At 49.8% G+C, this 16,026-nt stretch overlaps 1 long non-coding RNA gene across 1 annotated transcript; it reads left to right on the top strand.

Moving 5' to 3' along the window:
• Positions 1-2,430: 2,430 nt before the first annotated feature.
• LOC123065517 (uncharacterized) lies at positions 2,431-4,702 on the top strand. The gene is made up of 3 exons (XR_006431054.1): positions 2,431-2,805; positions 2,881-3,041; positions 4,431-4,702. It is a non-coding gene; the product is annotated as an uncharacterized lncRNA (long non-coding RNA).
• The last annotated feature ends 11,324 nt before the right edge of the window (positions 4,703-16,026 follow it).

Here is a 16,026-nt window from a genome sequence, read left to right as displayed (position 1 = left end):
CCTCTCAAGCAGATTCTTCAGTTCTCCCGGCCGGATACTAGTGTGTGCCGAACTCTCTGGCCCCTCCGGACTCGGGGATACCCTCCGTGACGATACTTCAGGCTCGTCCGCTTTATCTGACGGCGTGAAAGACGGAGGCGTTTCGCTCTCCATCATCTCCGGAAGAAGGTCCCCCGAAGATGAACTCATCTGAGAAGGCTGCAGATCCGACCTGCAAGATAAACATTTCGGTCACCCACAGAAGCACAAATGGAGGTATTTCCTTACTAATTAACTCCCCCTTTTCATACTCACGGCTCGCTGGAGGGCTGATCCTTTGGCGATGATTGTGTGTCCGGACTCTCCCCGGACGCCGGACCCCCCGGCGAAGATCTCTTTCCCCGCTTAGGGGCTTTGGCCTCCGGATCTTCGGAGGCGGTCCTCTTATCCCCTTGGAGGGAGGGGTTTTTAATTCCCCCCTCTTCAGACGCCCCTTTGGGCGAAATATTAGCTCCTCTATTTTCCCCATCGCTCCCTTCTGTGGGCGCGACCTCCAGCATTCTGACCAGCACGGGCTCCAGTGCGGTCTTTGGGAGGGGGGCCGGACACCTTATCAGCCTTGATCGCGCCACCCACTCCTGTGAAGAGTAATGGGTCAGGAGGCGAACTCTAGAAAGGCAGATAAACGGAATGTCCGGACTCTGAGCTATTTACCTGAGTATCCGGGCGATTGCGGCTTAGGCCTGCGTCCTCGGCTAATTCCGGACACGCCACCTGCGGTCCGAAGAACAACTTGTACATCTCCACGGGTGTTGCACCCATGAAGTGTTGGAGAATCCGAGGTCCCTCCGGGTTGAACTCCCATAGACGGAGAGGACGGCGTTTGCAGGGCAGAAGATGCCTGATTAGCATAACCTGCATCACCACGACCAGATTGATCTCCCTCGCTTGGAGGTCTCGAATCCGTCCCTGCAGTGAGGGCACGTCTTCGGACGGCCCCCAATTGAGCCCTTGGTTGACCCACGACATCAGTTGGCGTGGAGGTCCCGGGCGGAATGAAGGCGGCGGCTTTTGCTTGCTGCCCTTCAGAGCGGTGATATAGAACCACTCCTGCTGCCACAGTCCGAGTTCCTCTTGGAAGGAACCCTCGGGCCACGGGGCATCGCCCTTTTTGCTTATGGCCGCCCCGCCGCACTCCGCTTGACGCCCCCCGATCATCTTCGGCTTCACATTGAAGGTCTTCAGCCACAGGCCGAAGTGGGGAGTGACGCGGAGGAAGGCTTCGCAGATGATAATGAATGCGGAGATATGGAGGATGGACTCCGGAGCCAAATCATGAAAATCCAGCCCGTAGTAGAACATGAGCCCTCTCACGAAGGGGTCCGTCGGGAAGCCTAAACCCCGATGGAGGTGGGATACGAAGATGACATATTCGTCGGGCTCGGGGGTGGGCACGGCCTGCCCTTGGGCGGGCAACCTGTGCGAAACCTCGTAGGCCAGGTACTTGGCCTCACGTAACTTCAATATGTCCTCCTCCGTGACGGAGGAGGGCATCCACCGGCCCTGGAGGTCGGAGCCGGACATGGTTGAGGATCCGAAGCGCTCGAATCTGAGGCTCTGGGTGTTGGAACTGGGAGCGAGGAGGAGATTCGATGCGAGATTGAAGAACAAGAACGAGCCTTGGTCCTCTTATAAAGGGGAAAAATACCAAGAGCCGTCTCCGTGACCATTTGGGATTCACCTTCGATAGAGGAGGTGTGGCGACGGGAACGGTTGGGTTACCCACGCACGTATTAATGAGAATCCCGGAATAAGGGGAACACGATCTCTGCTTCGACAAGACGTGCCAAGGAAACCGCTTCGCTAAACGTGTTGAGGTGATATAGTAAAAAACGATTCAAGCAGTGGCTTGGTAGCGGTGTGATGTCACGCCGCATAATACGTCAGCAGATTGAACTAGTGTACATTTTATTCTCTCTGCGGTGGAATGTGGAATTTATTTTGCAGAGCCGGACACTATCCTGGTGTTCATGATCTTCTCTGGATTATTCAAGGGAGGAACCCGCCTTGCAATGCCGAACATTATGCGCGCCGGACTTATCGTCATTGAAGCCTAGTTCAGGGGCTACTGAGGGAGTCCTGGACTAGGGGGTGTCCGGACAGCCGGACTCCAAGACTACGAAGATACAAGATTGAAGACTCCGTCCCGTGTCCGGATGGGACTTTCCTTGGCGTGGAAGGCAAGCTTGGCGATACGGATATGTAGATCTCCTACCATTGTAACCGACTCTGTGTAACCCTAGCCTCCTCCGGTGTCTATACAAACCGGAGGGCTTTAGTCCGTAGGACACAACATACATTACAACAATCATACCATAGGCTAGCTTCTTGGGTTTAGCCTCCTTGATCTCGTGGTAGATCCACTCTTGTACTACCCATATCATCAATATTAATCAAGCAGGACGTAGGGTTTTATCTCCATCGAGAGGGCCCGAACCTGGGTAAAACATCGTGTCCCTCGTCTCCTGTTACCATCCGCCTAGACGCACAGTTCGGGACCCCCTACCCGAGATCCGCCGGTTTTGACACCGACAGTGCTCGTACATAGAAACATGGGTAGACACTATGACAAAAAACACTTACCTAACTGAGGTCGCCAGTTATAACTCGGTACTGGGGGTTTTGAAACTGGAGAAGAGAAAGGAGGAGAACAAAGAGAAGTTGGAGAATGAAGAGGATGACAATAAAAAGCTAATACAAAAAGGAGAGCGACAGTTTCATGTTCTAAGAAATTGTGATGTACATATTCCTGAGAAGGCTGCAAAGGTAAATCAAGTTACTTGTTTTGTTCCTTCCATTATAATATATATTGTACCCTCTGATCTGTATTCTTCTTTCCAGGATGGAATATGTCCATTTCGTCTGACGTGGTGTGACTACATCCGTACGTGCTACTTTCGAAAGTATCTCTCCTTTGTGCAAAGCCGCATGGAATCTTATCTAAAGCCAACAAGGTGAACTCACCGGTTTGTGCGTGCCGGCATGCCGCACTTCACTGATAGGTTTGTGTGCTAGTCTTCTATTTTGTGTAAATTTTCACGTGTCTATTCTTCTTTTTGTTTTCGTACCTTTTTATGGCTCACAATGAACTCTTCAATTATGTATTTTGTCTAGACTATTACTCACAACACACCGTAACTGAATATAATATATTGATATAGAAATGTAACGCAAAAGGCAGCCAAGTCATGATTTTGATTAGACTATTGACCAATTGCACCCTGCACTTCAGCTAGCTTGCAGACATGTGTCATAGAAAATTTGTATTTGATGACCGAGACCGATCAGTGCATAGGGGATGTTTATCCCGAGACATCAAGATAGTTTGAACACAGGTTATCCATTTTTTACGACACAAGACTTGTCCAAAACCTGAAAGTACAGAAACATTCATGTCACCCTCCTAGCCTAGAAGACAGTGACATTGACCAAATCGAATTGTTCCTGTGAAAAAAGAGAGGTGGTTTCATTTTGATGTGATTGCAGCAAAGCCAATTGATATTGTTATCGATGTAGTGATGTTAAATCATCAGTTACTAATGTACTGTTAGAAAATGGCCCTTTGTTGGCAGATAGTATAGTAGGGAAGGTACAGAAAGCAACACCTTCAAATGAGTTCATGCTCATGGACTCATGGTAGTTTTTTCTTGGAGGGCTATCTTGCATTTTCTTGTGAATGCATGCTCTACAGCTTTGTTGGCATCCATTTTCTTTCTTGGGGGAGACCGTGAACACAAACTCATAAGCTTTGTTGGATATTTTTCCGTCCAACAATATATTCTTCATTCATACTTTTGGTAGGCTAGTCCACGATGAGATTGTGTTTTGTTGATTTAAGTGGTGTGGTATGTCAGTTGATCGATTGTTACTGGTTATAGCTAGCTCAAAATGTTGTTGAATTGTTATATGCACATCACAGTACTGTAAATTTTCTTGGAAATATGCATCGGGTTGTGTAGTCATCTATGCACACGTGGGCTAATGATGGATCTTGTGTTGATTACATATATATGCATCTTGGGTGTTGATCTTAAGGTTGCCACTCCTGGGAAACCGACATTAGTGTATATTATTCTGAACATTATACAATTCGAATAGTGTTTATACAATTGAAAAGCTTTGAGGACTATTTTTTCAAGCTGGTTTCAGTTTAACATTCTTTTCTTGCCAAATGATGGCTTTCATGCCATGGTCATCTAGGAATAAAAGAGTACAATATTTTATTTATGTCAAATTTGAACTAAAACCATGACACTTATTATGGAACGGAGGGAATCAGTGTGTGCATATTATGTTTGCATCTATTTCATTGAGAACCATGCATATGTGCTTACATATAGTTTAAAATGTGATACTGTATAGTAACTACATTGTTCTTTTTTGATTTGCAGGTTCCTAAAGCTAACCAATGAAAATGTTCAAAGAACTTGATGGTGGAAGTTCCAGTAGAGTGATTATTCCAGTAACAACACATTTTAGCATGGATCAGTCCCATATGTACATCTTTATAATGGAACTGAATGCTTATTATTGCTGGATTTCTTGGTTATATTTTCAATATTAAACCATGATTAGCACACCAAATTTATCCTTGCTTATATATGTGATTTGTGTTATATATGGTCAACGTGTGATGTGGATTGGAGTTATTTTTCCTTGATTATGCGTGTTTCCTATTTCCGGGTTTTCCTTGAAATTACTGAATACTACATTTCCTATTTCCCACTCTGTTTCCTTTTTGTGGTTTTGTGATTTTTTTTGTAGGTTTAATAGGGCCAATGAACCAAAACTTGTGAAATAAGGGGCAATACTTGAATGTGACTCTTGGTACATGTTTAGAAATGATTAAGAGATATGCCATGTTAGTTCATTTGGGGTATTATCTGTGTGTGCATCTTTGCCAATGACTTGACATCACGGCGCCCCCTGCACATAGAGTAAGGATTTTGTGAATCTTTTCCCCATAGAGTAAGGATTTTGTGAATCTTTCCTTAATAGTTTCTTAATCAACAAGTTAATAAACTAGGAATCTAAAAGTGTTATGTTAAAGCATTGACACCATACATTTAGTTTTACTAAAAATAAATGTGTTAAACAAGAATAATGAAAAACATTGGACATGTTTTCTCCGATATATCTACATATGGCCCGATATATCACCCGATATTCGACGCCTGATATGTAAAAGCAAAACCGATACGAACATGATATCGATATTTTAAAGCTTGATTAGGAGTACTTAAGAGTGCTAGATTATATTCATAGAAGACTTGCGTTGTCCTTGATGGACCATCTAGAGGTTTCGATGGCCCATCAACAGGCTTCGATGGTCCATCTAGAGGTGGTGCACGGTGAGGCGGCACTTTGCAGTGAGCTTGAAACGAAAAGTTCAGATGTCTCTGAGGGAGTCCTGGACTAGGGGGTGTCCGGACAGCCGGACTATCATCATCGGCCAGACTCCAAGACTATGAAGATACAAGATTGAAGACTTCGTCTCGTGTCCGGATGGGACTTTCCTTGGCGTGGAAGGCAAGCTTGGCGATACGGATATGTAGATTTCCTACCATTGTAACCGACTCTGTGTAACCCTAGCCCTCTCGATGTCTATATAAACTGGAGGGTTTTAGTCCGTAGGACACCAACGATTACAACAATCATACCATAGGCTAGCTTCTAGGGTTTAGCCTCCTTGATCTCGTGGTAGATCCACTCTTGTACTACCCATATCATCAATATCAATCAAGCAGGAGTAGGGTTTTACCTCCATCGAGAGGGCCCGAACCTGGGTAAAAACATCGTGTCCCTTGTCTCCTGTTACCATCCGCCTAGACGCACAGTTCGGGACCCCCTACCCGAGATCCGCCAGTTTTGACACCGACATTGGTGCTTTCATTGAGAGTTCCTCTGTGTCGTCACCGATAGGCTTGATGGCTTCTTCAATCAACAACAACGCAGTCCTGGGTGAGACTTTTCTCCCCGGACAGATCTTCGTATTCGGCGGCTTCGCACTGCAGGCCAATTCACTTGGCCATCTGGAGCAGATCGAAAGCTACGCCCCTGGCCATCAGGTCAAATTTGGGAGCCTAAACTTCACGGCGGATATCCGCGGAGACTTGATCTTTGATGGATCCGAGTCGCAGCCGAGCGTGCCGCACTGTCACGATGGGCATGATCTAACTCTGCCGCCGAACAGTACCTTGGAGGCCGCACACGAATCCGCTCCGACCCATAGTCCGAAGCCGATTGCGTAGATCGAGGACGGGTGGCTGGACACCGCCTCGGGAGCTGCAACTTCCATGGCGATGGAGCCGAACACTGACCTCGTCCCTTATAAAGCTCATGACTCCGAGGTGCCAGACTCCCTGCCGGACTCCGAACCTCCCGCGCCCCTGCCAATCGAATCCGATTGGGCGCCGATCATGGAGTTCACCGCTGAGGACATCTTTCAGCACTCACCCTTTGGCGACATCCTAAAATCGCTAAAGCATCTCTCGCTATCTGGAGAGCCCTGGCCGGACTACAGCCAGGATGGTTGGGATGCGGACGACGAAGAAATTCAAAGCCCACCCACCACCCACTTTGTAGCCACTGTCGACGATCTAACCAACATGCTAGACTACGACTCCGAGGATATCGACGGTATGGACGACGATGCCGGAGACGATCAAGAACCAGCGCCTACAGGGCACTGGAAGACCACCTCGTCATACGACATATACATGGTGGACACCCCAAAAGATGGGGACGGCTAAGAAGCAGCAGAGGCAGATTCCTTAAAGAAACAGCCCAAGCGCCGACATCAGCGGCCGCCGCTCTAAATCCCGCCGAAGCAAGAATGGAGATTCCGGCACAGGAGATAATAACACCCCAGAAAGTGCCGAAGACAATCCCCTCTAGCAAGATTGAGCATAGGAGGACGCAGAAGCCAGCCCTCACGAGAGAGCAGCAGATGAAGAGGTCGAGGATGATAATTACACCTCCCTCCGGAGACGAGGCAAGCCTCGATGACGGCGAATTCGTCGTGCCTGAGGATCCCGTCGAACAAGAGCGTTTCAGACGCAGGCTAATGGCCACAGCAAATAGCCTAAAGACAAAGCAGCAACAGCTTCAAGCTGATCAAGACCTGCTGGCCGACAGATGGACCGAGGTCCTCGCGGCCGAAGAGTATGAACTCGAACGCCCCTCCAAAAGCTACCCAAAACGCAAGTTGCTCCCCCGACTAGAGGAGGAAGCATACAAACCTTCATCACCAGCGCACAATACGGCAGACCGACCACCTCGTGGCCGCGACAGAGAGGCATCTAGGCCCTCCACCAGAACCGTACCCCGGCACCGCTCAAAAAGTACGAAGCCACGGGGTAACGCGCCGGACTTGCGGGATATATTGGAGGACAAGGCAAGACAATCCAGATCTATCTATGGATCACGTGGGCGCCCCACGACCTACGACGAATACCGTCGTGCCGGACACAGCAACTCCGGCTGGGCCGAACACAGCAGACAACGCGCTCTTGAGCTACGTCGTGATATTGCTCAATACAGAGGCGCCGCACACCCACTATGCTTCACTGACGAAGTAATGGATCATCAAATCCCTGAAGGGTTTAAACCCGTAAACATTGAATCCTACGATGGCACGACAGACCCCGCGGTTTGGATCAAAGATTATCTCCTTCATATCCATATGGCCCGCGGAGACGATCTCCATGCCATCAAGTATCTCCCACTCAAGCTTAAAGGACCAGCTCGACATTGGCTTAACAGCTTGCCCACAGAGTCAATTGGGTGTCGGGAGGACCTGGAAGCCGCATTCCTCGACAACTTCCAGGGCACATATGTGCGACCACCAGACGCCGATGACCTAAGACACATATTTCAGCAGCCAGACGAATCAGCCAGACAATTCTGGACACGGTTCTTAACAAAGAAAAATCAAATCGTCGACTGTCTAGATGCAGAGGCCCTCACAGCCTTCAAACATAACATCCGCGACGAGTGGCTGGCCCGGCACCTAGGACAGGAAAAGCCGAAATCCATGGCAGCCCTCACATCACTCATGACCCGCTTCTGTGCGGGAGAGGATAGCTGGCTAGCTCGCAGCAACAACCTCAGTAAAAATGCTGGTAGTCTGGATACTAAGGACCACAATGGCAGGTCGCGTCGAAACAAAAACAAACACCGCATTAACGACGACAACAATGAGGATACGGTAGTCAACGCCAGATTCCGGGGCTCTAAACCCGGTCAGCGGAAGAAGCCATTCAAAAGAACCACTCCGGGCCCGTCCAATTTGGACCGAATACTCGACCGCTCTTGCCAGATACATGGCACCCTCGGAAAGCCAGCTAACCACACCAACAGAGATTGTTGGGTATTCAAGCAGGCAGGCAAGTTAATTGCCGAAAACAATGACAAGGGGCTGCACAGCGATGACGAGGAAGAGACCCGGCCGCCGAACAATAGAGGACAGAAGGGCTTCCCCCCACAAGTGCGGACGGTAAACATGATATACGCAACCCATATACCCAAGAGGGAGCGTAAGCGTGCACTAAGGGACGTATATGCGATGGAGCCAGTCGTCCCGAAGTTCAATCCATGGTCCTCTTGCACGATCACTTTCGATCGAAGAGACCATCCGACCAGTATCCGCCATGGCGGATTCGCCGCATTGGTTTTAGACCCAATCGTCGATGGATTTTACCTCACGAGAGTCCTGATGGACGGCGGCAGTAGCCTGAACCTGCTTTATCAGGATACAGTGTGCAAGATGGGCATAGACCCCTCAAGGAAGAAACCTACAAAGACGACCTTCAAAGGCGTCATACCAGGTGTTGAGGCTAATTTTACAGGCTCAGTCACACTGGAAGTGGTCTTCGGATCCCCGGATAATTTCCAAAGCGAGGAGTTAATCTTCGACATAGTCCCGTTCCGCAGCGGCTATCACGCTCTGCTCGGACGAACCGCGTTCGCAAAGTTCAACGCGGTGCCGCATTATGCATACCTCAAGCTCAAGATGCCAGGCCCTCGTGGAGTCATCACGGTCAACGGTAATACGGTACGCTCCCTCCGAACGGAGGAACATATAGCGGCTCTCGCGGCAGAAGTACAGAACAGCCTTCTAAGGCAATTTTCGAGTCCGGCCGTTAAACGACTGGACACGGCCAAACGCGCCCGGAGCAACATCAATCAAGACCACCTGGCACGTTCCGAGCACGCGTAGCAATGCGGCCCCAACCCCAGCCCTCGCATGATTGCAAGGCCAGCCCTCCGCGTACATCATTACGCTCTGGAGATACCATGGGCATAGGGGGAGGGGCACGACCACAACAGACCCAGAGTGCGGCTCGACCACACCAGGGGCTCCCAAGTGTGTCGCTCTTTTTTTTCTTTCCTTCTTTTTATACACAGGACTCCGTTCACCAGAGGCTCTGTCCGGCGGCGAACCTGCCGAACTCACGATGCAACAGCCAGGGAGGGACAAAGGCTGCGGCGAACACTCAGGTGGTCTCCATTACGAGCATTACATTTGTTAAATACATCAGTCCGCAGCCCACCCCTGGATGGGGACACGCTTAATTAGTCCAATCCCTTGCTTACCGCAGTATTTGTATCGCTCTGCGCTAATAGCAGAATTTCTTGAATAAACAATGCAGCGCTTTTTGCCTATAATTGCATTACATTATATATATGTTCATCAATGACATCTCGCATCCGTATATTTTGGTACGGCCGAATACACCAGGGGCTTATGTTCCCCGCATTATGGTGTGATAAGTCCGAACACTTTCACAAGTGCGGCACCCCGAACTTATAGCATTATATGAATCGGCTCCGAATCATGTCTTGGGTCAATAGTTCGGTTTGCCCGGCTCCCATGTTTTGGTACCTTACGTTCCGTTCCATCGGCTAAGGTAGCAATGGGAGAACCACTGCGATTGCGCCCCGGTTGAGCTGGGCGAGCGCCTCAGTGGAGAAAGCTAAAACTGACTGTCATGATAAGGCGAGAGACTGGTCGCTGTTTGAGAGGTCTTTTTGAGTCCCTAAAGACTTATGCCGCTTCGAGCAAAGAACCGGATAATGTCCGGCCAAGGCGTGGATAGAGCCCCGAACTCGGTCTTTCGAATACTAGGGGCTTCGCCAAAATTTAAAATTATAGAATTCTATGGCTAAGTGAGAGTGTTCAAGCATTATAAGTCCGGTTGCCTTGTTCGTTCTGTTGAGCGCCTCCCTAGATGGACCCAAAAATGGGAACAAGAGTGCTCAAGTTTATCCCGAACACCCCAGCACTCGTGGCATGGGGGCTGAAGCCGACGACTTTCCATCTCTCAGATTTAATAAACAGCCGCACAGAAGGTAATATTTTAAATCAATAAGCATTGCTTAGCGCATATGAACAAAGTTTTCAGCGCACAGGATAACACATTGCGAATTTACTCAATAATTACATCTCTGGGGCACTCATCCGCAATCTTGCGGGCACCCTTCAGGACAGTCTTGTAGTACATCTCGGGCGTACGATACTCCTTGCCCGCTGGCGGCGCGTCAGTGATAAGCCTCTCCGCATCCAGCCTGCCCCAGTGCACCTTTGCGCGGGCAAGGGCCCGACGAGCACCTTCAATACATGCGGAGCGCTTGATGACCTACACCCAGGGGCACGCATCCACCAACCGCCCCACGAGGCCGAAGTAGCTCCCAGGCATGGCCTCCCCAGGCCACAGCCGGACTATGAGGCCCTTCATGGCCTGCTCGGCTACCTTGTGGAGCTCGACCAGCTGCTTCAGCTGGTCGCTAGGGGGCACCAGATGGCCGGCCTCAGCGTACTGAGACCAGAAGACCTTCTCCGTTGAGCTCCCCTCCTCGGCTTGGTAGAATGCGGCGGCATCGGACACGCTACGAGGCAGATCTGCAAACGCCCCTGGAGAGCTCCGAATTCGGGTAAGTGTTTGGTAGTTTACATTAACATGCTTGCTTTGCATGAAAAATGCCTTACCCGCCGCTATTTTCTTCACCGCCTCAATCTCCTGGAGGGCCTTATGGGCCTCGGCCTTAGCGGCTTTGGCACTTTCAAGAGCCGAGGCAAGCTCGGACTCTCGAGTCTTCGAGTCACGCTCTAAACTCTCATGCTTCTCTATGAGAGCCTGGAGCTCTTACCGCACCTCCGCCACCCGCGCCTCCTGCTTCTCTCGCTCCGCCCGTTCCGCGGCCGCATTGCGTTCGGCCGCGGACACGGCCTCCTTCAGGGTGGCCACCTCATTCGTGGCCCCTGCAGTACCCACATTATCCTTGTTATTTCTATTGCAACCAAAATCCTTTTCTGTAAGGTATACATTTAAAAGTGGTGTTATGCACCTTCTTTATCCTCGAGCTGCTTCTTGGCAAGGCCGAGCTCTTGCTCGAACCGCTCGAGGTCCTGCTTCAAAGCACCGACCTCTGCAGTCAGTGCGGCAGAGGTCAGCAGTGCAGCCTGCAAACCCATATTGACATAATTCTTAGCACTCCTGCGTATATCTTTTTTAGATCCTCAATCCGGTTTTTCTTTCCGAACACCGAACCGAGTATCAGGGGCTACTGTCTATGCGGTATTACATTGCATATTTATAACTTCTTACCTCAAAGCCTGTTAGAAGGCTACTGCAGGCTTCGGTCAGCCCGCTCTTAGCAAGCTGAACCTTCTAAATCACCGCACTCATAATAGTGCGGTGTTCTTCCTCGATGGAAGTGCCTTTGAGCGCCTCCAACAAGTTGTCCGGCTCCTCCGGTTGGACGGAGGCCGCCGGCGTCACAGTCTTGCCCTTCTTGCGAAGGAGCCGCTTGCCGGACTCCGGAACCACTTCGAGTTCCGGCGTGGAGTCCGGCGCAAAGTCCGGGAGGCTGCCTTGTGGCACCTCCGGAGCCTCCTCCTGATGGGTCCCTTCCCGGGATCCCACCTCGGCGTCCTCAGCGTCGCGAGGGGTGGAGGCAGTCGGGATGGAGTCTACATCCGACGGAGCCAATGACCCGCTCGATGAAGCGGGGAGATCATCATCGGCCGGACTACAGGCAGTGTGCGTCATTAGAAGGACACTATGTGAAGCAAAAGAGAAATTATAAATCATTCAGGAATCCGGATACTTACGATCTTGCCGGAGGCCTGGCCCTTGAGGGCCACTCTTCGTCGCCAACGTTGGCGTTGGCGGAGCTGTCCGGGGGAATAGTTCTTCCCCTCTTGGACCCTTCGGCCTCCCCTGTCGAGGAAGCCTTCCTCTTCCTCTCTCCTTCCTCTGGGAGAGAGTCCTCTTTCTCCTCCTCGTCTTCGAGGGAGGAGTCCGCCTCGGAGCCATCGGACGATGAGTCCGATATCACCTGGTGCCGGGAACTTCTTCGAGTTCTCGTGGCCTTCTTCTTGGCCTTCTTCTCTGGCACCACATAGAGTGTCAGGACCAGCAGCCCCGTTAAGCGGGCATCCGCTGGGTCTTCGGGAAGGGGAGCCGGACAGTCTACCTGTCCAGACGTCCTCTGCCAGTCCTGTCAAAGGCGTTGGGAGTTTTAGATCCCACATAGAGTCAAACTATGAAAGAAAACAACTGTCCCATAGTGGATAACGATGCTTACCTCACCGGCCGGGCGCTTGGTGCTGAATCCGCGATCTTCAGTCGCGGACACGGGGGCTTCTCCGCCCTTGAACAGCACCCTCCATACGGCTTCATACATCGTGTCGAAGAGCCCGCTCAGAGTCCGGTGCTGTGCCGGATCGAACTCCCACAGGTTGAAGGCCCATTGTTGGCAGGGGAGAATCTGGCGGATGAGCATGACCTGGATCACATTGACAAGCCTAAGCTTCTTGTTCACCAGGGTCTGAAGACAGGACTGGAGTCCTGTCAGCTCCTCCGAACTGCCCCATAGCAAGCCCTTCTCTTTCCAGGAGGTGAGCTGCATAGGGATACCAGATCTGAACTCGGGGGCCGCCGCCCACTTAGGGTCGTGCGGCTCGGTGATGTAGAACCACCCCGATTGCCACCCCATGACGGACTCCACGAAGGCCCCTTCGAGCCAGATGACGTTGGGCATCTTGCCCAACATGGCGCCTCCGCACTCCGCTTGAGTGCCCTTCACCACCTTCGGCTTGACATTGAAGGTCTTGAGCCACAAGCCGAAGTGGGGCTGGATGCAGAGGAAGGCCTCGCACACGACGATAAACGCCGAGATGTTGAGGATGAAGTTTGGCGCCAGATCGTGGAAATCCAGGCCGTAATAGTACATGAGCCCCCGGACAAAGGGATGCAACGGGAAGCCCAGTCCGCGGAGGAAGTGGGGAAGGAATACGACCCTCTCATGGGGCCTGGGGGTGGGGATGAGCTGCCCCTTGTCGGGCAGCCGGTGCGCGATGTCACCGGAAAGGTATCCGGCGTTGCGCATTTTTGTGATGTGCTCCTCCGTAACGGAGGAGGCCAACCATTTGCCTCCCGCTCCGGACATGGTCGGAGAAGGTCGAGACGAGATGCGCGGACTTGGGCGCTGGAGCTCGAGTGCGCGGAGATGGATAAGCAAATGAGAAAGAAGGCGTAGGTAAAAAGGGTGGATCCTTATCCCCTTATATATGGGCGAACAAAAACTATGTGTCCCCACCGGCCTGGTAAAACTCGCTTATCTCCCAAGCGCCACCATCAATGGCGCGGTTGGGTTACCCACGTCCGTATTGATGAGAATCCCGGAATAAGGGGAACATGATCTCTGCTTCGACAAGACGTGCCAGGGAAACCGCTTCGCTAAACGCGCTGAGGTGGTGTAATAAAAAACGATTCAAGTAAAGGCTTGGTAGTGGCGTGACGTCATGCTACAAGATACGTCAGCAGATTGAACTTGTGTACATAATATTCTCTCTACGGGGAAATGTGGAAATTATTTTGCAGAGCCGGACACTATCCTAGTGTTCACAATCTTCTATGAATTATTCGGAGGAGGAACCCTCCTTGCAATGCCGAACAATATGCGCGCTGGACTGATCGTCATTGAAGCCTGGTTCAGGGGCTATTGAGGGAGTCCTAGACTAGGGAGTGTCCGGACAGCCGGACTATCATCATCGGCCGGACTCCAAGACTATGAAGATACAAGATTGAAGACTTCGTCCCGTGTCCGGATGGGACTTTCCTTGGCGTGGAAGGCAAGCTTGGCGATACGGATATGTAGATCTCCTACCATTGTAACCGACTCTGTGTAACCCTAGCCCTCTCCGGTGCCTATATAAACCGGAGGGTTTTAGTCCGTAGGACACCAACGATCACAACAATCATACCATAGGCTAACTTCTAGGGTTTAGCCTCCTTGATCTCGTGGTAGATCCACTCTTGTACTACCCATATCATCAATATCAATCAAGCAGGAGTAGGGTTTTACCTCCATCGAGAGGGCCCGAACCTGGGTAAAAACATCGTGTCCCTTGTCTCCTGTTACCATCCGCCTAGACGCACAGTTCGGGACCCCCTACCCGAGATCCGCCGGTTTTGACACCGACAGTCTCCTTCACAAATGTTGCCACGGTGATGAAACTCGAACCAGTTGGTGGCGATAGTGGCCCTCTTGCCAGTTCCTACCATAATACGACACTCAGCGAGCAGACCGCCCACTGGCGAGCTTGACCATGAGTGTATGATCATCTGGATCAATGTACTCCAACAGGTTCTCTTTCATATAGTGGACCTGAAAATTTTGTTAGGAGAAAGCAAGCAATTCAGATGAATGTAGAGTGTTGTGTGATATGGAAGGTATAGTTTGTTTTTTAGGTTACCGTGCGCTGGTCTGGCTTGGCATATGTTTTATTGATAGTGTATACGTAGTAGTCGAAGTGTGGCCTTTTGTGTCAGAACATGGCAAAGAGAGCATCTACATGATGTTCATAGAACTTAACCTCATTACCCCAGTAACAGTGATCTTGAAGCTCTCCAAAGTACCGAATTCCACCAGGTGTTCATGCGTTCAGTTCAATCTAGGTGAGAAGCAAGTTAAGCAGCATATGCAACAACAACAGATATCATTGTTTTTTTAGAAATAGAGATTTCAGTTATAGAACATCGTAGGTAAGTTGTAAACATAGCAAAAATTCCATATGGGTTGTACTACTATATGATCATATTATCTGAGTTGTTGGTCATCTGAATGTATGATGGTATAAGATGGAGTATTGATATGTTCTTCAGACTTGTTGTATAGTGCGCCTGATAGCCATGCAGACTGCATTTATTGATGCCCGCAACCATGGTCTTCTACGGTCTCATCTTTTGCCCTTTTTCATGGTCCGGTTGGGCTCGGACCTGTTCCGATTTCAACTTGTGCAGGCTAAGCCAGAACAGAGGAATTTAGTGCACGACCAAATCATACATTCCAGCAATTACCTAATTACATACAATAATAACAAACGTCTCTCATGATTTTTCAGCCAACCCCCTACAATGTTTTCGGCAACGACAGATCAAAACTATATATGATTCATGCCATGTTGATTATTTCTACTCTTGGATAGCATCCACACAAACATTTTTGATCCATCAGTACCAGGGACAGACTAGGACATGAAACTACCTTACTGAACACCAAATCAAACATTACTTACTCTTAATCCAACTACTAGTCCTCAGATCTGGTTTCAAAGTGGACTCCCCTTAACAAACGTATATCTGATTCTTTTTTCCCGAACTACATGCATATATGATTGAGTATGGTATCACGATGTGTGTCCAATGATAACAATGCTACATGCAAATATGGTTGCAAGTTATACAAGCTACAACACTTGATTGAAATCATCTGAAAATAATATAACCTTGGTTCAGGCTACAATCAACCAGACTGTAGCACCAGTTTTGCTTCAGAGGTGAACATCACTTGCTTCCTTAATAAACAATAGAAATGACAAAAAAAACTGTGAACAAAGACACCGAGTACATCTAACAATGCTAAAATTTCCGACAAATTTACGTCAAGGCATAAAGATTGCTATTACAACTTTACGAG

The sequence above is a fragment of the Triticum aestivum genome, chromosome 3B, assembly GCF_018294505.1.
Source record: "Triticum aestivum cultivar Chinese Spring chromosome 3B, IWGSC CS RefSeq v2.1, whole genome shotgun sequence".
Classification (NCBI taxonomy): domain Eukaryota; kingdom Viridiplantae; phylum Streptophyta; class Magnoliopsida; order Poales; family Poaceae; genus Triticum; species Triticum aestivum.
This window is presented reverse-complemented; position numbering and strand designations above follow the sequence as displayed.